Source organism: Ceratotherium simum, chromosome 29 (genome assembly GCF_057802395.1).
Source record: "Ceratotherium simum simum isolate JZ-2026a chromosome 29, ASM5780239v1, whole genome shotgun sequence".
Lineage (NCBI taxonomy): Eukaryota > Metazoa > Chordata > Mammalia > Perissodactyla > Rhinocerotidae > Ceratotherium > Ceratotherium simum.
In genome coordinates, this window is record NC_141928.1 from 31996828 (window position 1) to 32019147 (window position 22320).

Sequence of the window (22320 nt, forward strand, 5' to 3'; positions counted from 1 at the left end):
TTAATCAAGTTAATACAAAACGAGTGCATAGAACAGTGCACATAATAAACACTCTGTGAACATTAGCTAATATTTAATGTCTTCTGTTCCAGGCATTGTCATAGGCATGTTTCTATATATTGTACCTAATTGAGTTTTCAAGTAATCCTGAAAATAAGGAAAGTTATTATCCATACTCTTTTTCACACATGAAAACTGATGTTTACAAATTGCAAGTTACATGCCCAAATTATACCAGGTCAAGGCTTGTATCCAAAATATCTTAAGAAGTCTTAAAATTCAAAAGATCTGAACAAACACCTCACTAAAGAAAATATGTAAATGGAAAATAAGCATATGAAAAGATACTTAACATGATTCGTCAGGTAAACATAAAATAAAACAGCAATTAAATACTAAGACATACCTATTAGAATGGCTAAAATTCAAAACGCTTATGATGTCAATTAATGACAAGAATGTGGAGCAACAGGAATACTCAGTCATGTCTGGTGGGATTGCAAATGGCACAGCCCCTTTGGAAGACCTTTGACAGTGTTTTATCAAGCTAAATGTAATCTTACCATATGATCCAGAAATCATGCTCCTAGATACATACTGAACTTATTTGAAAACTTGTGTCCACACAAAAACCTGTACTTGAATGTTTGTAGCAATTTTATTCATAATCTCCAAAAACTGGAAGGTATCAGTATATCCTTCGATTTGTAAATGGAAAAAAATTCTGTGGTACATCCGTAAAATGGAATACTCTTCAGCAATGTATAGGAACAAGGCATGAAAAGACATGAATGACTCATAAATGCCTATTGCTAAATCAAATAAGCTAATCTGAAAAGGCTACACATTATATGATTCCATTAATACGACATTCTGGAAAAGGTAAAACTATAAAGAGAGTAAAAAGCTCAGTGGTTGCCATGGGTTGGAGAGAATAGTTAAATAAGTGAAGCATTTCTAATATTTGTACTATCTATCAGTTATAAATGTTGTAAATATGCACTGTCACTTTTATTTTTCATATCGTTTATGTTATCTTGGTGGCTTTACTTTGGGGTTGGTAAGAAAATTTTCCTTAGAATGACATCTCAAGACTGAGGAATTTGATCCACCTGGAATTTTGTCTGGTGTGAGTTAGTAACCAATCTGTCTCTGAATTAATATAAACCATTATTTGAGTACGTTTATTTTTATGGGCCAGTATATACTTTGCTCATTGATTTATAATTCTAGTGTGTCATGAAGTATTCTCTCAGACATATATGGATCTCTCTCTGAATTTTCTGTGATGTTTCATTGGCATACTTGTTTATTCTTGAGGGTGAGAGAGGTAGGCAATACTATACATGGAATTTTGGTTCTGTCACTGAACATTTTATATGATTATGGGAACTTTCATAATCTGTTAAATGAAAAAAATAGTAATGTATTTATATTATGTTTCAAAAACAATTTAAATTAATATACATAGAAAACCCTAATTTAGTGCCTACATCACAATAGCTCTTCAATAAATGATGTTTCCTCTTAACCCTTTGATCTTTGTATTCATGGTACATTTGACTCCATCTTTTATTTTCTTCTCTTTCATATACATCTGCAGATAATGGATGTGCAAGGGAACCCCCAAAACTTATATAACACAAGGATGAACAAATTTCTACACTTACTGATTTGAATTCAGGAAATTCTATTTTTTCATATTTCTCAGATAATTCTAATATGTGGAAAGTCTGAAAACAATTACTATAGGAACTAGAAGAGCTTGAAAGAGCTAAAGAAGACGAACATTATCTGAAAACTGACATACAGATGTAAAGGTTAAATTCGTAACATATGTTAAATGTTGTTCAAAAAGGCAACATGGAAGTGGGGACAGATAAAGGAAAAACAAGACATCATCATCATGGTAGCATGATGTGATCCCTTTGTCTCTTCCCTTCAATCTACAGCAAATAAAACATCCATAACTCAACAAAGGCTATGTGGCCCAACACACCAGGATGCCAGAGAGATCCACACATCAATACAAATGAAAGTAGGTGGATTGGAGTATATAGAGGAGGCAAAGTGGGGGAACAGGGGAGGCAGTGCCCAGGATACTGGCCCCTTGGATGTGGCAGCTGAACCAGCCACCCCCAACCCCAGAGAACCTGGTGGGCAGCAGTGGAGATGCATGCGTGACTCTGGCCTCTCAGCTGTGGTGCTGCCTGTGGCTACAAGGAAATAGGCACAGTGGAGGCAGAGTCCTGTGATCCCAAGCCCCTGGATGCAGCTCAGAGCTTGGCAGCAGACATGACTCTAGCCTCCCAATTGCAGCAGCACCTGTGCCCACAAGGAAACAGACAACAGCAGAGGCAGTGCCCCACATACCTGGTTCCTTTCCCTCACTCCCCCCCCCCACAGCAGTGGTACTTTCAACCCAGGTGATGGCAGATGCAGCAGAGGCATCAGCCATCTCTGTACCCCTGAGGTGAAGCCAGTGACCACAGTGACACTGGCAACAGCAAAGCTTCAGTGACCCCAGAGGCACAGGCAGCCATGATGAGAGTGCCAGAAATACCCCTAATAGAGGCAATGGAAGGTAGAAATTGGTGATCCTCAAATATAGCCTGAGGCAGCTCAGGTGAGAGAAACCAAAAACTAGTGCTATAGCACCAGCTACTGAAAAAGAAAATAAATCCCTCTATCTCCAACCAATTGAATAATTATAATCAAAATAAACAAAGTTATAACTAAATAAGAAAAGTATTTGCTATGACAGATACCCTGGTAGAGGAATTACTTATCAATCACCACGAAAAACCATGGTAACACAGCATCACAAAAAGAAAATAACAATTGATCAGATACCAAACATAAAGTCATAGAAGACTGTGATCTAACTGTTAAAGAATTCAAAATAGCTGTCATGAAGAAACTCGATGAGCTACAAGAAAACTCAGGAAGGCAGTTCAATGAGCTCAGAAATAAAATCAATGAACAGAAGGAATACTTTACCAAATAGGTTGAAACTCTGAAAAACATCCAAACAGAAATTCTGGAGCTGAAGAATTCAATAAATGAGATGAAGAATGCATTAGAAAGCATTGGAAATAGAGTAGACCATATGGAAGAGAGAATTGGCAAGCTTGAGCATAGAAAACTAGAAATTATACAGGTAGGAGAGGAGAAAGAATGAAGTTTTTTTTTTTTTTAATGTGGAAATTCTTTTTGAGAATTATCTGACTCCATTAGAAAGGGTAACATAAGGAGAATGAGAAGGGAGCAGAGGGATTATTTAAAGAAATAATAGCTGATAACTTCCCAAACTTTGGGAAGGAACTGGATATACAAATCCCTGAAGCTAATAGACAACCCAGTTATTGCAATGCAAAAGACCTTCTCCAAGACACATGATAATAAAACTATAAAAAGTCAATGACAAAGAAAGAATATTAAAGGCAGCCGGGGGGGTGGGGGCGATGGGTTGGTGGGGGGAAACCCAATAACCTACAAGGGAACCCCCATTAGGCTATTAGTAGATTTCTCAGCAGAAAGTCTATAGACCAGAAGAGAGTAGAGTGATATATTCAAAATATTGAAAGATAAAAACTGTCAGCCAAGAATACTCTATTTAGCAAAGTTATCCTTTAAATATGAAAGAGAAATAAAGGCTTTCCAAGACAAACAAAAGCTGAGGGAGTTCATTGCCACTAGACCTGCCTTATAAGAAATGTTGAAAGGAGCTCTCCTACCAGAAACAAAAAGGCAAAGACATACAAAACTTTGAGCAAGGTGATATATATACAGACAGAATTAGGAAATTGCAACTCTATATCAGAATAGATTGGTAAACACGTAATTATAACATAAAAGTTACAGGGAAAGGAAGCATTAAAAATAACTATAGCACTTCAATTTGTGACAACAAAAACAGAGAAGGGGAAGAGGAAAAGGACAGAATCTGCATAGGGAAATGAAGATAAGATGCTATCAGCAGAAAAAGGACTATTTCATCTATAAGACATTTTATACAAACCTCATGGTAATCACAAAACAAAAATTCAGAGAAGAGACATGAAATGTAAAAAAGGAGAAACTGAGAAACGCATCAGAGAAAACCACCACACTGAAATGGCAGACAGAAACACAAGAAAAAAGAAACAATGTAAATATAGAGCAACCAGAAAGCAAAAGATAAAATGTCAGAATAAGTCCTTATATATCAATAATTATTCTAAATATAAGTGGATTGAATTTACCAGTTAAAAGACAGAGTGGCTGGATGGATTAAAAAACAAGACCCAACAATATTCTGCTCCCAGGAGACTCATATCAGCTCTAAAGACAAATATAGGCTCCAAGTGTAGGCATGGAACATGATACTCCAAGCAAATGGCGACCATAAGAAAGCAGGTGTAGCTCTACTTATATCAGACAAAATAGATTTCAAGCCAAAAAAGATAACAAGAGACAAAGATGGACATTATATAATGATAAAGGGGGAAATCTATCAAGAAGACATAACATTTTAATAAATATGCACCTTTTATATATATTTATATATAAATATACATATTTATAAATATACAAAGTAATTATTAACAGACCTACATGGAAAATTGAGGCAACACAATAATAGTAGGGGACTTTAATACCCCACTTATATCAATGGATAGATCATCCAGACAGAAAGTCAACAAGGAAACAGCAGCCTTAAATGAAACATTAGATCTGATGGACTTAATAGATATATATAGAACATTACATCCAAAAGTAGCAGAATTCATGTTCTTCTCAAGTGCTCCTGGAACATTCTAAAGAATGGACCATGTTTTGGGAAACAAAATAAGTCTTAATAAATTGAAGAAGGATGAAATCACATCAAGCATCTTTTCTGACAACAGTGGTATTAAACTAGAAATCAACTACAAGAAGAAAGCTGGAAAAGTCACAAATATGTGGAGACTAAACAACATGCTACTGAACAACTATTGGATCAACAAAGAAATCAAAGGAGAAATAAAAAAATACCTGGAGAGAAATGAAAATGAAAACATGACATACCAAAATCTATGGGATGTAGCAACAGCAGTACTAAGAGGGTCGTATATAGGCTTGCCTTAGGAAACAAAAATCTCAAATAAACAATCTAACATTACACCTAAAAGAACTAGAGAAAGAACTAACAAAGCCCAAAGTCAGTAGAAGGAAGGAAATAATAAAAATCAGAGCAGAAACAAATGAAATAGAGACTAAAAAGACAATAGAAAAAAATCAATGAAACTAAGAGCTGGTTCTTTGAAAAGAAGACAAAATTGACAAACCTTTAACTAGACTCACTAATTAAGAGAAGGCCCAAATAAAATCAGAAACAAATAGGACTACATCAAACTAAAAAGCTTCTGCATGGCAAAGGAAATCATCAACAAAACGAAAAGACAAGCTACCAAATGGGTGAAGATATTTGCAAATCAAACATCTGATAAGGAGTTAATATCCAAAATATATAAAGAAGCAATATAACTCAACAACAGAAAACTAACAACCCAATCATAAAATGGGCAGGGGATCTGAACAGACATTTTTTCAAAGAAGATATATAGATGGCCAACAGGCACATGAAAAGATATTCAGAATCACTAACTATTAGGGAAATGCAAATCAAAATCTCAATGAAATATCACCTCACACCTGTCAGAATGGCTACCATTAAAAAGACAAGAAATAACAAGTGTCCGCAAGGACGTGGAGAAAAGGGAACATTTGTACACTGCTTGTAGAAATATAAATTGGTGCAGCCACTATGCAAAACAGTAGGGAGATTCCTCAAAAAATTGAGAGTAGAACTACCATATAATCTAGCTATTCTACTTCTGGGTATATATCTAAAGAATAGGAAAACACTAAGTTTGAAAGATCTATGCTCCACTATGTTCATTGCAGCATTATTTACAGTAGCCAAGACATGGAAACAACCTAAGTGCCCATCAACAGAAGAATGGATAAAGAAGATGTGATACACACAGACACACACACACAGACACACACACACAATGGAATACTACTCAGCCATAAAAAGATGGAATGTTGCCATTTGGGACAACATGGATGGACATTGAGGGTGTTATACTCAGATGGAGACAGACAAATACCATATGATTTTGATCCTATGTGGAAGATGAAACAAACACATAGATACAGAAAACAGATTGGTGGTTACCAGAGGGGAAGGGGAGTGGGGAGAAGAGGAAAGGGTTAAATGGAATCATTTGTACAGTGCTGGATAGAAAGTAGATTTTTGCTCGTGAACACAATGTTCAGAGGTCAAATTATAGTGATGTGTACCTGAAATCTATATAATGTTATAAACCAATGTTAACTCAAAAAAAAAAAATCAAAACATACACACACAGACACACAAAGGAAAAACAGATAACAATTTGGAATTTTAAATATTTTTCTTTGTTATGTTGTCCATTTTTTCTTATATAATGTGAAGTCATGTTATTAGAAGAAAATTAGTTTAAGTAATTTTATCTTCCTAATAGGTTAAATATTTTACCAGTATATATGACCTTCATTAACCCTACGTTTAACCCTAAACTCGTGAGTTTTTTTTCTTTAAAATGTATATTGTCTGATATCTGCATATTAACACCAACTTAGACAACTTTGGTGATGTTGATGGTACTAAACAAGAACAATGGCCTGCCCCCGCCCCACGTCCCCACACATATCATGCATCATTAGCAGTTTTCCAATATGTTGGAAATATTCTTTGATTCTTTCCCCTTTATATTTGCATTTTTAGAGAAATATTTTTTGATTATTATTAATAACTTTAGAAACCAAGATGCCTCTAACAACCAGGAAACAGATTTGCCAGTTCTGCTACCCATTTACACCGACAGCTATTAATTTTCCTGGTGCCTCGCACTCTAGTACAGCAGTACCTTTGTTTTATGTTTGAAATTCTGTTACATAATAGTGTTGAAATGGCTGAAGGGAATCATTTGTAGAAGTTTTATTCCCTCACATGGGAGAAAATAGGCAAATAAATCAACAAAGCAAATGTGTGCTAAAGCAAGTGCAAACAGCACTTATGAATGATGAAAATAATGACATTGGGTTTAAAGCTACTTATCTCTATAATGACTTTTCTTATAGGAATTCTAACACCTGCTCATTGAGCTTGAATAGAAACAAAGTCATCTTTGAACAAACTTTCTTTCATTAGCATTTATGCCTATGATTTAGTAAAGTTCCTAGTTCATAGCGTGCAAGTTTATATGTAAAATTTTGTTTTCTGAAAAGTGTCCCTATGTTTGTTTTCCGTTAAAATTATGAAATTATGAGTTTCTCATTTCTAAAGGAATCAGTATCAGAAGTGGCATACAGTGATATACCTTTACCTATATTTTCACTCTCAATATTGCTTTCACTATTATAATTGTGACTTATTCCAAAAACTAACAAAACCAGATTGTGAACATGTTTATTTTTATACTCATCAGTTATAATTTGTTGAAGTGCATGTATTACTTGAAATAAATATGCTACATTTCCCAAGGAGTGACTAAAATTTTTGCATGTAAAGCAGAAGATCCTGTGTTAATTGAGTCCTTGAGTCCACATTTGAAGACTACACACAAATTTCCCACACAGATGTTTTTCAAAATATATATGTATATATTATGTTCCTCAAATATCTGCATGGCTTTCTTCCTCACTCATGTCACCTTAAGACTGACTCATTCACTCTCAAGGGTTCACAACCTAAAGCTGCATGGACATTTCAAAATTCACTTCAGTTAATCTACCATTTGTTCAACATTTCTTTCTTTTTTTTTTTTTCCTGAAATGCTTTATTACTGAATTTTTTTTTAAATTTTTTGTTTATTGCAGTAACATTGGTTTATAACATTGTATAAATTTCAGGTGTACATCATTATACTTCTATTTCTGCATAGATTACATCGTGTTCACCACCCAAATACTAATTACAACATTTGTTCAACATTTCTTATTTTTCTAGCAAGGCCCTATTTTGTTATACATTGACTATATGTTCTATAATATGTCAGAGGGGATGGATTGTGGGAAGTTAAGATCATATTTTCATTTCTCAATCCTGTTCCGTAAAAATAGTATTTCTTAATATATGTTATAGAGTCTATGTAATTCCCCATATCTGAACTAATTTTTATACCTTTGCATTTAAATATTCTTGATCTTCTCCAGTACAGTAGTCTAAGATAGTGGGGGTAGTAGAGTAGACAGTGAAAACCATACTATATTCCAAATGAATTTAATTTAGTACATATTCCCTAAGTATACCATGCAACTAGTATAGCTGTCAAGTAGTACAGCAATCTGTCCATATATGCCATAGAAAGAGTTGTTTTGGAAATTTCCGATATTAACAAAATAAGTCTCCATATAGAATGCTCCAACTTTCTCACAGATACAGAAACTAGTTGTGACGTTTCGTATTTCCTATCTATGCATAAATTCGAATAAAATGTATGTCCCTAGGACTCAAATTTCTCTTTAAAATAGTCTTGGCCAACGAAATGATGTTTTACTTCATCATTTTATTTGTTTGTCAATCCATAATATCTACCTGGACATTTAGCAATTCTTTCAATAGACATATATCAAGGGAAAACTGTGTGCATCAAAATTTCAAATATATACTACAGAGAAAAATCAGTATTTCTATTTAATATTTATATGCCAAAGGGCATGGAAAATTATATAACTAATGACAATATGGAAATAATATTTTTAAAAAGTGCCTTCACATTTTATGTAAGAAAATTGATGTTTTGGAGGTAAATGTTACATTAAATAAGGAGGTTCGTAAAACATAATATAGTTGAAATATATGGAGCAAATATATAAATGCATATTACAAACCCATGAGAATAAGTGTAAATGTTATAAATACCCATGCATATTTAAGGGTGAGAACTGCTTACCATGCCGTAAGTAATCATGGCTTTGACTCAAGAGTTTCACGCCTTAGGCCATCATCAAAGAAACTGTGGTCTAACAGCGTGTTAGCTTGCAAGTAGGGTAAAATCTAAAACCCTCCTGAGTTCTTGACAGATTATTTGACTTTATTCTGTGTATAAGACCAAACAGATGTAAAAACTCAGATAAGCGTTACTAATCACACCTGTAAGTGCCACGTGTTATGCTCCAACAAACCTTCCATCTTCACGTACCCTATTCAATGTATGCTGATTGTGACGATGATACTTTATATTTTTAATGCTTAGTATACCTTATAAGTTTATTACTTATCAATACATTCAAACCACAAAATAACTCTATGGATTAGGAATTATTTTTGTTTTACAGATGAAAAAACTGAGCAATCAAATGAGCTCTCCAAGGTCACATAGCTAGTCACATTAGATCAAGGATTCTAATCCAGGTAGTTGAGTAGTACTTCATCTTCAATATGTACAATGACCCACTGCTATGCTCTTTCTTTCTAGAGTGGTCCCTTTTCAATAGGTCGATCTTTTCTGCATTTGTCCTTGTCTCTAGGCCATCATCATAAATTGAACTGGAAAGTATGAATACCCAGAAAAGGAATCAGCTAGGAGGTGATGTTAGGTAATTCATATCTAAGTTAAATCTTGGAGGACAGACATAGAGCTTTATTCCTTAAATTAGTAACCACAACAATAACAACAACAACTGGATATATGTTGTTTTTCAATTAATGACTAATTATGAAAGGAAAGATAAAGAAGGAAGAATGGAAGGAAGAAGGCAGGCAGGAAGGGAGGAGGGAAGGAAGGAAGGAGGGTAGGTAGGTAGAGACAGGGAGGGAGGAAAGTCAGTGTTACTTACAGGTAACAACTGTGAAAAAACTAGAGGATAAAGTCCAAGCGTAAAATAGTACTGTTTTCTTTTTTGAAAGTATTCACAACTTTTCAAAGGAATTGGAAATAGATGTTTATCTACTTTACTACCTAAGTTTTTGCATTAATGCTCAGTAATGCAAGTGAAAGTAACAGAAACCTAGCTACAGGATAATGTGTATGTGTGAAAGATAACCACTTTCCTTTTTAAAAATGATTTTTAAGGAACTAATACCCAACCACTAATAATATAAAACACTGTACAGTGAAGAATAAAAGAAGTAATGCAGTGAAGGACTGCACATAACAATTTTGCTAAAGTAGTCAATCTTTCATTGTCATCCTTGGGGGACTTAGTGCTTCAATGATATATTTGGGAAAAGGGCTTATCAGTTAAAATAGATACAACACATCTATAAGTGTACCATAAATTAATAAAATTTTGATGTTGGACATTCTTTTTCTGAGTGGTGGTATATAATATTAAAACTTTATTTTAGAGGTCAAGAAATTTAGGGAATTTATCAATAATTTACCATTTAGAAACAATGCATTTCCAGACTAGGATGAGCGTAAGAGAGGATGGTGGTAGCGATTTTTTAGGCCAGCTAAAACAAAGTCCCAGGATAGAAAGACTATATCTAAGCCTCCCCTGAACGTACCCACATGGCCTGCCCACACCTTCTAACTTTTGTTTCTACCACGTCTTCTAACTTTTCCTTTTCCTTAAATCAAACAGTTTGTGGAGGTTCTGGGGGCATTTTCTCCCTTTACGAAGCAACTGTTGCTTCCCAACATCTCATTGGGATAAAAATCCATTTTTGTCACAATATATAAATGGGCGCAATTTTATTTTGTGTTGAGATGTAATGATTTACGTATGAACTCTGCGGTGTGAAGAGATGCAGACTCTCTTAAGATTCTGAAATTTCAGAACACAAGTGATCAACGTGCACCCAGTGAGGGCCTCCCGCCCCAGCTGTTGACAGAGGTACAGTAGGAATATGTGATTCACAATATCAGAGCGAGGTGGTGGCAACTCAGGTTGAAGGATGACCTGGTTTGAAGACTATTTCAGGCCAAAGGATACTAATAGAGATGTAGGTTGAAAAAATGGTGTGGAGGAGTCCTGGACCTCTGGATCCTGTCAAATCATCTGAGTTGCCAGGAAGAGTTTCTGACAAGAGGTGAGGGCCTGTGTTTCACTGACAGAACTGGGATTGTCTTTTAAGAAATATTAGCAACCAGCTTAAAATAGAACACATTATAAATATTGAACCTCTTATTTAAGAATGTTCTCTACTAAATGTTGTAACTTAATTTTATTTATTTGGGAATGTTTGATGTGAGTATATTTTATAAATTTTATTAGTGAATGAAATTTGTTCTTTATGACAGATTTCTCTGTGATCAAGCAAATACTACAAAACATAAGCTACACAAACATCTGACTCATTTTTGAAAAATAAAATATTTGGGGATTGAAATGAAAGGATTCTAGAATTAGACAGGAATTCCCATAAAAAGCTGCAGAGAGAGTGCCATTCACCAGGGCATTACATTTACAAAGAATGAGGGACAAGTTTGGAAATGTAGAATCAATAAAATAAAGGTACAATATATAAAAGTGAGTATCAGTGAATACAGGTAATAAAAATTGAAATAATTTTTGTGAAATTCTTACTTTTATTCCGAGTTACTGAGAAATGCAAACCTTCTTAAAGCATCTTAATGCACGTTGTGCATATATGTGTATAAGCATATATACATAAAATATATAATATATATTATATGTGTAAAATTAGCTTTTAAAAATGTGTATAATTTCATTTTATCCTACAATATAATAAGATGAAAATAGTATTTCACTCAAGAAAAAAAGCAGCCAGATAATTAACTAAAGAAATACAATGTTTCTTTTTTTTTTTTTTTTTTAATTTTTTGTTTATTGCAGTAACATTGGTTTATAACATTGTAAAAATTTCAGGTGTACATCATTGTACTTCTATTTCTGCATGGACCACATCATGTTCACCACCAAAATACTAATTACAACCCATCACCACACACATGCACCGAATTATCCCTTTCACCCTCCTCCCTCCCCCCCTCCCCTCTGGCAACCACCAATCCAAACACCAATTTGCAAAGGTACATGCACCCCTGTGTTCATTGCAGCCTTATTCACGATAGCCAAGACTTGGAAGCAACCTAAGTGCCCATCAAGGGACGAATGGATAAAGAAGCTGTGGTATATATACACAATGGAATACTACTCAGCCATAAGAAACGACGAAATCCAGCCATTTGTGACAACATGGATGGACATTGAGGGTATAATGCAAAGTGAAATAAGTCAGAGGGAGAAGGTCAAATACCGTATGATTTCCTTCATTAGGTAGTAGATAGTGACAACAATGGACGGATACATAGGGACAGAGATTGGATTGGTGGTTACAATGTTTCTTAATTCCTTCAGAGAGCTGAATTACAAGGTAACAAGTCCCCTGAACTTCCAGAAGGAATAGCACCCATCCCCACAAGAGAGACAGGTTACTTAGACTGTCTGGCCTGTTGCAGAACGTGGGAAGGAATCAGGACCACAATATAAGCAGGCAAGAGGAAATCAGATAAAAGTTTTACAGATTGCTAATGACTGAGTTTGGGCTAGGGTGATAGTATATACAAACCCTGGGAGAACCCGATATGGAGTTCAACTACTCACAGACTACCATGGATTTCTGCCAGGTGCTTTTGTTTGTGGAAGGTGCAAGAGACCAGCGAGAGCTCTCCCTGGTGCAGGGATAGGGGAGGAAAGGCTGTAACCTGCAAAAAAGGCACAAACCCTTGCAACCCTTCTCAGAGGCTTTTCTCAAAGCCTCAAGCGTCAGGGGGCAGGACAGAAAAATTTATCTTTCCTGGAACCAAATAGACACAATGTTGCTAAAAGAACATAAAGAGACGGCTAGGTCACTTCCCGGGAGTGGTTAGAAACAGAATTGTTTAGCCTCCTATGCCAATTAGAGGTCTCCTATCACTGGGGAGGGTGGGAAACTTTCTCCATCACAAGACTCACACAGATACAAGGCAGAGCTTCACTGCCATGAGACGGAGGGAGAGGAATGCTGAGAAAGCCACTCTTCTGGGACGCAATGACACAGAGCTCACTCAGCTACAGGGACAACAAGAGAACATCCCAAAACACACATACCCGACCTGTGAGCCTAGCAAGCACCAGGTACAAGTAGAAACTGTCTACTATTAGGGGAGGGATAAAGCATGGAGAGACGCACCCCTCATGAGGTGCAGCTTAAAGAATCAGCTGAAACCTGAGGGGAGACCTTAATTCTGAGGAAAAGCCACGTTTAGTACGTTGAAAGTAACCATAGCAACCAAAACCCCAAATCCTGGTCCACCCCGACCATATTGACTCAGTCCCCTGAACTAACTACCTGAAAAGAGACTACCCATTTCCATGCATAAATGCTACTCACCTCAATATCTATCATTATACACAGGATGTCTGGAATTGAGTTAAAATTTTTGAGGCACTCTAAAAGCAAAAATATATATGTCAAGCAATCTAGAGAACCAGACTGAGAGATGACACAGGCATTGGATGGTGACTTCAAATAACTATTTAAAAATGTTAAAGAACCTAGGGGAAATGGCTAACACCACGCATGCACTAATAGGACATTTCAGAAAGGAGATGGAAACTAGAAGAAAGCATCAAAATGAAATGCTACCCTAAAAAGCAGTAATTGTGGTGATCTCCTTTGATAGGCTCATTCAGTAGACTTGACAGAGCTGAATTTAGAGAAATTGAACATAGGTCAATGCAAATTATCAATCAGAAACATAAAAAGAAAAAAGGGGAGGGTGAGAACAGATCATCAAGTGGTCAAATAGTTTAACATACATGAAGTTGAAATTCCATAAGGAGAAGAAGAATTGTTTGCATTGATGATTGCCAAGAAATTTAAAAATATAATAAAAGAAATCAAGCAATGAATCCAAAAAGTGAAGAAAAGTCAAAGTAAGATAAATATCAAAAACAGAGAGACACACACATACACACACATACACACACCAGTAAACACAAACACACCTAGACAAATAATATTCAGCTACCTAAAAATCAAGATGAAAGGAAAGTCTTGATGTCAGCCAGATACAAAAGACACATCAAATACAGAAAAACAAAAATAACAATGACAGAAGATTTCTCGTCGGAAAACCTGGAAACCAGAAATTGGAGTGATTTTGAAGTATTGGAGGAAAGTCCTGAAAAGTTGTAATTTTATATTGAATACAAATATGTTTTACAACTGCAAACTTTCAGACTTTCAGACAAACAAAAATCGAGAGAATGAATTGCCTGCCAACATGCACTATAAGGAATGGTAAATACCAGAGAAAAACTTAGATCTACACAAAGAAATGAATAGTTCCAGAAATGGTAAAAAGAAAAGTAAATATTAAAGGCATTTATTCTTATTTTTCAATACTCATAAAGATAATTGATTGCCTAAAGCAATAATAATAATAATTAGTTATGGATTTTTATACCATGTAACTTTAAAATATATGATAACAAAGAACACAAAGGATGGGGAAGTAAATTGGAACCACACTGCTGTAATGTTCATCTAATACAAGCAAAAATGTATTATATTTGAGGGTCCTTTGTGATAAGTTAATGATATATATTATAAAACTGAGAGCAACTAATAAAACAATTAGAAAAAAGGTGTAACTAATAAGTTTAAAAAGGACATAAAACCAAATAATAAAAAATACACATTTAATTCAATGTTAGGCAGAAAAAGAGAAATGGAGAAAAAGAATAGATAGAAAAAATGAAAACCAACTAGCAAGATGATATATTTATATCCAAACAAATCAATAATTGTATGGAGTGTAAATGGGCTGAGCACCCTAATAAAAAGATAGTGATTGTCAGGTTGGCAATAAAAGCAGGAACCTGCAATGTACATTCTATAAGAATTCTATTTTAAATATAAAGGTATATAAGCTAAAAGTGAAAGAAGAGGAAAAAATACCATAAAAAATTGATCACAAGGAAGCTGGAGGGTCTATATTAATATCAGACAACGGAAGCTGGAGGGTCTATATTAATATCAGACAAAGCAAGCTTCAGATCCAGGACTATTAGAAGAGATGACGAGGGATGTTGCATAATGATAAAAGACTATTCAACAAAGAGACATAACATGCTTAATGTTTAATGCACCTGAGAATAGAGCCTCAAATTTCATGAAGTAAAACCTTATGGAACCAAAAAAAGAAGTAGACAAATCCACAATTATAGTTTGAGACGTCAGTCCTCCTCTTTCAGTAACTGATACAGCAAATAGACAATCAGTCAAGATACAGAGGTCTGAACGACACTATCAACCAACTCGACCTACTTAACAATTAACGAGAACATTCTGCCCAACAGTAGCAAATACACATTCTTTTCAAAAACAAATAGTTTCTCTATATCACTGACCAGTTTCTCTTATAGTTAATATCTTACATTAACATGGCATATTTATCATAACTAAGAAACCAACTTTGGTATGTTATTATTAACTAACCTCCACACTTGATTCAGATTTCACTAGATTTTCCACTACTGTACACTCTCTGTTCTAGGATCCCATCCAAGATATCACATCGCATTTGGTTGTGGTGTCTCCTTAGTCTCTCCAGTCTGTAACAGTTTCTCTATCTTTCCTTGGTTTTTATTACCTCGGCAGTTTTGAGGAATACTTTTCAGGTATTTCATAGAAAGTGCCTTAATTTGGGTTTTTCTTTTCTATTCCTTTTGATTAGATTGAGGTTATGGGTATTTGAAAGAACAAAGATGGAGTCCCCGTTTCATGACATCAGGTCAGGTGTACATGCTATCAACATGATTTATTACTGATGATGTTAATCTGATTCACCTGGCCAAGGTACTGTTTGACAGTTTTCTCCACTGTAAGGTTACATTTTTACCATGCTCTATTCTTTAGAAACAAGTCGTGAAGTGTTGCCTGCACTCAAGGGAGAGGGAAGGTGATTAAACTTCACCTCTTGAAGGGGAAAGTATCTATATAAATCAGTTGGATTCTTTTTTAAGGATAATATGTCTGTTTTCCCTATTTATTTATTTAATCATTTATTTACATCAGTATGGACTCATGGGTATTTAGTTTTTGCTTGGGTTATAATCCAGTACTGTGTATGGATAGTATATTTATATTATTAATAATTATTAGTAAAATATTAATACTCATTTGAGTGATCATTAATTTTAAATGAAAAGTATATCAAGTTTGCATCAAACTACTTCATTTGTCAATGCTTTTTAGCAAGTTAAATGACTTCTTAGAGTGACTATTTTTAGTTAAACATGAGGTTCACATATAAACAATTTAATTTGTCATCAAATGTTCTTCCATCCTTCTCCTATTTCTGAAATCCTTTATCTATTCTCATTTCTTTTTATTGGCCAGGTGAATCTTTAGAGATGGGAATATTAGCGTCAATCTCATTATTACTACAAATCATTTTCATGTTTTGTCACAAATAAAAAGGAAACCAGTTTTCACTTCATCTACTATATTTTTATTTTAATTTCAACTGGATTGTAAAAACATTATGAAATAAATAAGGAGATGTAAAGCTTACAACTTACTGTTACATCTTGTTTCTCCTTAAAACACTTCTGGGCAAAATAACATATGCTGTTTTCTTGCCAAGTGTCTGGTATATCTGCAACCCTCTCTCTCATCTAGAACAAAAATTGCACACTAAAATGTGTTTCAGCATATATACTTATTTTAAGCTCTTTAACATTTACATATTCCATACACTTGAAGCTAGATTGCATTCTACCAGGGGAACTTGCTTGTCAGTATTGGAGGCAAGTAGAAAATGTCCCTACATGAATCCTGGAGAGGTCTAGCAGAAAGTGCCCACCACAGCATCATTGTACAACATTCACATTTCCTATAAAATCACCCTAGATCTACAGAAGAGTAAAATAAAGAAACAGTGACAACAAAACCCCGATGAAATAACTCAAAAACTCAAGAGGATTGTCTAAACTTTTAAGTCTAAAGTGAATCAAATCATCTACAAGAGTTGATAAAGAAGCAATACTTCTATTTTTTAAATTTTATTTTTACCAAAAATTTCATCTATTTAAGATGTACAGCATGATGATTTGATATACACATACACAGTCAAATGATTGCTACAGTCAAGCTAATTAACATTTGCTATAATCTCCTCACATGCCTACCATTTCTTTTTGTGTGATGAGAGCGCCTGAAATCTACTCTCTCAGTAAATTTCCAGTATTCAGTACAGTATAATACAACCACAGTCATCATGCTGTACATTAGATCTCTAGACTTATTCATCTTACATAACTGCAGCTTTGTACCTTTTGACTAGCATTTCCCCATTTCCCTCATCTTCCTGCCGCTGGTAACCACATTTCTACTCTCTGCTTTTATGTATTCGACTTTTTTAGATTTCACATGGTAAGTGAGATCATTCTGTTTTTTCTTTCTGGCTTATTTTACTTAGCATAATGTCCTCTGGCTTAATCCATGTTGCTGCAAATGGCAAAATTTCCTTTATTAAGGCTGAATAATATATGTATATTATATTAGTTGTGTAACTAATAAATATATAACTATTTATAGATTCATCTATTGATGGACACTTAGGTTGTTTCCATATCTTGGCTATTGTGAATAATGCTGCCGTGAACATGGGAGCACAGAAATCTTCAAGGTGGATTTTACTTCCTTTGGGTATATACCCAGAAGAGGAATTACTTGGTCATATGGTAGTTCTGTTTTTAGATTTTTGAGGAATCTCTATATTGTTTTCTGTAATGGCTGTACCAATTTATATTCCACCAACGGCGTACAAGATTTCCCTTTGCCAACACTTATCTTTTATTTTTTTGATATAGGCCATTCTAATAGATGTGAGATGAAATCTTATTGTCTTCTTTGTATTTCCCTGATAATTAGTGATGTTGAGCACCTTTTCATATACATGTTGACCATTTGTGTGTCTTCTTTGGAAAAATGTTTATTTACATACTTTGCCTATTTTTTAATTGTGAGTTCCTCATATATTTTGGATATTAACCCCTTATAGATATATAGTTTGCAAATATTTTTTGCCATTCTGTACATCGTCTTTCCATTTTGTTGATTATTTTCTTTGCTGTGCATAGGCTTTTTAGTTTGATATAGTTCCACTTGTTTATTTTTGCTTTTATACTTATTTAATTTTTTAATGTTGAATAATGATTTTTAAATGAATAGACTTTATTATTTTGAGCATTTTTAAGTTTATAGAAATACTGAGCAGAAAGTTCAGAGAGTTCCCATAAACCTCCTCACACCCTCCCCTAGTTGCCCCTATTATTAACATCTTACATTAGTGTGGTACATTTGTTACAATTGATGAGATAATATTCATACACTGTTATTAATCAACATTCATAGTTTACATTAGGATTTATTCTTTGTGTTGCACATTCTATGGGTTTTGACAAATGTATAATGACATGGATCTACCTTTACCATAACATACAGAAAATTTTCACTGCTCTGAAAATGCCCTGTGTTCCACCTATTCATTTCTCCTTCCCTCCCCACAAACCTCTGCCAACCAATGATCTTTTTGTTGTCTCCATAGTTTTGTCTTTTCCAGAATGTCATATAGTTGAAATCATACAGTATGGAGCCATTTCAGATTGGCCTTTTTCCTTAGTAATGTGCAATTAAGGTTCCTCAATGTGTTTTCTGGGCTTAATTGCTCATTTCTTTTTAGCACTGAAAAATTCTATTGTATGGATGTACTATGGTTTGCTAATCCATTCACTCATTGAAGAACATCTTGGTTGCTTCCAAGTTTGGGCAATTATGTATTAAGCTGCTGTAAACATGTGTGTGCAAGTTTGTGTGTGGACCTAAACTCTCAACTCATTTGGGTAAATGCCAAGGAGCATGATTGCTGGCTCACATGGTAAGAGAATGCTTAGTTTTGTAAGAAACTGCTAAAGTTCCTTCCAAAGTGGCTGTACCATTCTGAGTTCTAACAGCAATGAGTGCGAGTTCTTGTTGATCCACACCCTCTCCAGCATTTAGTGTTGTCAGTGTTTGGGATTTTAGCCATTCTAATTGGCGTTTTGTACCTCATTGTTTTAATTTACATTTTCATAGTGACATATGGTATTGAGCATCTTTTTATATGCTATTTGATATCTGTATATCTTCTTTGGTGTAGTATCTTTTCAGACCTTTTGCCCATTTGTTAATTGCATTTTTTTTTTTTACTGATGAATTTTAAGAGTTCTTTGTATATTTTGGATAATAGTCCTTTATCGCACGTAGGTTGTGAAAATATATTCCCCAGTCTGCGGCTTGTCTTTTCATTCTAACAGTCTTTTAGAGCAGAAGTTATTAATTTTAATGAAGTACAACTTATCATTTTTTTCCCTCACATAACTTACTTTTTGTATTTTACTTAAGAAGGCATAGCCAAACCCAAGGTTACCTAGATTTTTCTCCTAAGTTATATTCTTTGAATTTTCTTACTAAGAAAAATATATTTTAATTGGAATAATATGGGAATATATAATAGATTTTTAAAAAGAAAAGTATTGAAGAATGAGGGTAAGAAAAGAGAGGTACCTGGCAAATTCCAAGATCCAGGTCATTCTCAAAAGTGGATTTTGACCAGATGAATCTACTACATACTTGCATAACTAACCTCAAGATTCCAGCTTCTTAGGGTGAAAGCATTTGTCTGGCCAAACTTAGATTACATTCCTATCTCTCCACTAGTAAGGAGCATTATAGATGGATGGATAATTAATGGAAAATAGTCAATTCTCTAACAGCAAGTCAGAAAAATATGGGAAACCAGAGTGTTCAACACACGGGAAAGATCACAACCCCATAAAAATAGTGGTGTTTTAACTTGTAATAACATAACTGACAGTTCTTCAGAGATATTTTTTGGTCTTGTTTCCCATTTATTCTCTTGAAGGATCTAAGATGTATATTCTCCTTTTATTTTTTTTTGCTTCATGTATCCCATTTGTGAAAGTTGGACAAACTATCAAAAATTTATGGTCAAATATAGTCAAGGACTTTTTAAGGAGTGCCAATTACATCTAGACTTTTTATAAGTCCTTGGGGTAAATAAAGACAGGAAAAGAAAATAATTATTAAAGGCAGATGCCATTTGCCTAAATAAGTATTCTATATTCTATTCCAAGGCAGGTCCCTAATGAGTAGCTATTAAAATGGACTTTCTAGCTATTAGGTGGGTAATGGGTAAAAAGGAGTTTGATTCATTGACTTGGATGCTTTATATAAGCTCAGTGGGGCTCATGGATTGCTATCATTTATCCATCAAGAATTCTAAAACTAAATGCTGTCTTCACATCAGTCATGGGTGAACATGGTGCTGGCCTGTTTAATTGACTGGAAAACACTACTGCATCAAGATTAATAGAAATGGAATTTGGATTCTAATTTCTATTTCTCAATAGTAATGCAGTTACTATTGAAGTGCTAGGTAAAAGTTCAGACCCCATGAAAATATCAGTTAAAAATATATACTACCCTCAGAAACAAATAATGAAGCATCCTTTAAAAATAGCCAACCCGTACTATAAAATTTATTTTCCTTAACCCTGGATGTTATATCTCAAATATTCTGTTTTCATATCTTTTTGTATAGTAGAAGGTCACATGAAATCCTGTATTCCATTGTCAAATATTGTATACCTTTGGGAATTTTTTTCACTTTGTCATTTGAGGAATGAACAAATGGACAACATTCATTCCTTTACGATATTCTTATTTTATGCTTATAATGTTCCAAGTACTCTTTTAGGTGTGAAATTTGCAAAGGTAAATAAGTGTAGTTCCTCCTATCAAAAATCTTACTTATGGAAAAGAGAGGAAGTATAAGATTATGGAAACATGAGATTTCCACATAAACGACTAAAGATATGACCAAATCAAACAAAAATGGTGTGAATCTTCATCTTTACTGAAACTGGGGAATGGTCTCAAACCAAAATACACATTAAGGTAATTCTGGTAGATCAACCAGAAGATAGAAAAAGCTTGAAATAAATCATGGAGGGATGACTCACAATTCTGATTGCCCAAGAAAGTGGCAAGTAAATCTTCCTCATATCCTATAAGATATAGAGGCAAGAAGAGCTGTCTCATTTATGATAAGGATCTTTCCCCTGGGAGCCCATTTAAAACAGTATAAATCAATAAATTTATTAAATTGTAGCAGCAGTACTAGAAGAATAATGGGATGCCTGTTTCAATCAGAAAATGATAATTGGAAAATCCGTGTAGGGCATTTTTTTTTTTTTTTGATGAGTGTATTAGTTTCCTAAGGCTGCCATAACAAAGTGCCACAAACTGAGTGCCTTAAAACAATAGACATTTATTGTTTCACAGTTTTGGAGGTTAGATATCTAAAATCAAGGTGTTTTCAGGACCGTACTCTCTCTGAAACATGTAGGGGCAAATCCTTCCTTGCTTCTTCCTGGTTTCTAGTGGTTTGCCAGCCATCTTTGGTATTCCTTAGCTTTCAGCTACAGCATCTCAATCTCTGCCTCCATTTTCCCTGTGTATGTCTGTCTTCACGTAGTGTTTTCCTCTTCTTATAAGAATCCAGTCATATTGAATTAGAGCTCACCCTAATGACCTCATCTTAATCACATCTGCAAAGATTTTATTTCTGAATAAGGTCACATTCACAGGTACTGAGGATTAGGAGGACATCAACTTGTCTTTCTGGGGGACACAGTTCAACCATAAACAGTGAGTTTTCATCTTTGTTGCAGAATTATTCTGCTGTATGAAATCACCTTTTATTAAAAAGGAGACTCTCCCTAATGATAAAGAGTGAATACATCACATGAAGTTGAGACTACTGTATATACCATTATATATCTTCATCAAGAAAGTATCTTAATACTTATTTTAAGAAAGCATGCAAAATTAAAAAAATAAAAGAAAGTAGAAATTAATATTGGTAAAAGCAGACATAGAAATACAATGAAATAGAAAAGAAGAAAATGTTGGAAAGGATAAAGTAATGAAAAGATGGTTTATATGCTTGATTTAAAAATAGAGACAGAGTAAAGCATTGAGGTTTAGGAGTGAAAACAGAGATTTCTCCACAGACATAGCAAAAGTTAATAGATTTTTAAGAAAATATTAACCGAAAACTCTAGGGCAAGAAATTTTAAAATCTGAATGAAATGGATGATTTCTTAGTGATAGTTAAACTACTCATACTGATAAAAGAAGGACAAAGAAATTGATAAATCAATTACCATAGAAGAAATTGTGAAGATAATTAGAAGTCTATTTTTAAAAAGCACCCTGAC